The sequence below is a fragment of the Gouania willdenowi genome, chromosome 20 (assembly GCF_900634775.1).
Source record: "Gouania willdenowi chromosome 20, fGouWil2.1, whole genome shotgun sequence".
Lineage (NCBI taxonomy): Eukaryota > Metazoa > Chordata > Actinopteri > Blenniiformes > Gobiesocidae > Gouania > Gouania willdenowi.
The window spans coordinates 5996856-5998248 of record NC_041063.1 but is presented as its reverse complement, the minus strand read 5'-3'; positions in this window follow the sequence as shown (position 1 = coordinate 5998248).

Sequence of the window (1393 nt, the reverse complement as noted above, 5' to 3'; positions counted from 1 at the left end):
GAAAAGAATGTCAACACATCCGGCTTACTAGGGGCTTTTCAAAATAAAAGAAGCAGCTTCCATGTACAACTGATTTAATAATACAGGTAAAAGCCAGTGAATTAGAATATTTAGAAAAACTTGATTTATTTCAGTAATTGCATTCAAAAGGTGTAACTTGTACATTATATTTATTCATTGCACACAGACTGATGCATTCAAATGTTTATTTCATTTAATTTTGATGATTTGAAGTGGCAACAAATGAAAATCCAAAATTCCGTGTGTCACAAAATTAGAATATTACTTAAGGCTGATACAAAAAAGGGATTTTTAGAAATGTTGGCCAACTGAAAAGTATGAAAATGAAAAATATGAGCATGTACAATACTCAATACTTGGTTGGAGCTCCTTTTGCCTCAATTACTGCGTTAATGCGGCGTGGCATGGAGTCCATGAGTTTCTGGCACTGCTCGGGTGTTATGAGAGCCCAGGTTGCCCTGATAGTGGCCTTCAACTCCTCTGCGTTTTTGGGTCTGGCATTCTGCATCTTCCTTTTCACAATACCCCACAGATTTTCTATGGGGCTAAGGTCAGGGGAGTTGGCTGGCCAATTTAGAACAGAAATACCATGGTCCGTAAACCAGGCACGGGTAGATTTTGCGCTGTGTGCAGGCGCCAAGTCCTGTTGGAACTTGAAATCTCCATCTCCATAGAGCAGGTCAGCAGCAGGAAGCATGAAGTGCTCTAAAACTTGCTGGTATACGGCTGCGTTGACCCTGGATCTCAGGAAACAGAGTGGGCCGACACCAGCAGATGACATGGCACCCCAAACCATCACTGATGGTGGAAACTTTACACTAGACTTCAGGCAACGTGGATCCTGTGCCTCTCCTGTCCTCCTCCAGACTCTGGGACCTCGATTTCCAAAGGAAATGCAAAATTTGCTTTCGTCAGAAAACATGACTTTGGACCACTCAGCAGCAGTCCAGCTCTTTTTTTCCTTAGCCCAGGTGAGACGCTTTTCGCACTGTTTCTTGGTCAACAGTGGCTTGACACGAGGTATGCGGCAGTTGAAACCCATGTCTTTCAAGCGTCTCTTGGTGGTGGATCTTGAAGCACTGACTCCAGCAGCTGTCCACTCCTTGTGAATCTCCCCCACATTCTTGAATGGGTTTTTTTTCACAATCCTGACCAGGGTGCGGTGATCCCTATTGCTTGTACACTTTTTCTGACCACAGTTGTTCCTTCCCTTTGCCTCTCCATTAATGTGTTTGGACACAGAGCTCTGAGAACAGCCAGCCTCTTCAGCAATAACCTTTTGTGTCTTTCCCTCCTTGTGCAATGTGTCGATGGTCGCCTTTTGGACAGCTGAGTATTGTACATGCTCATATTTTTCATTTTCATACTTTTC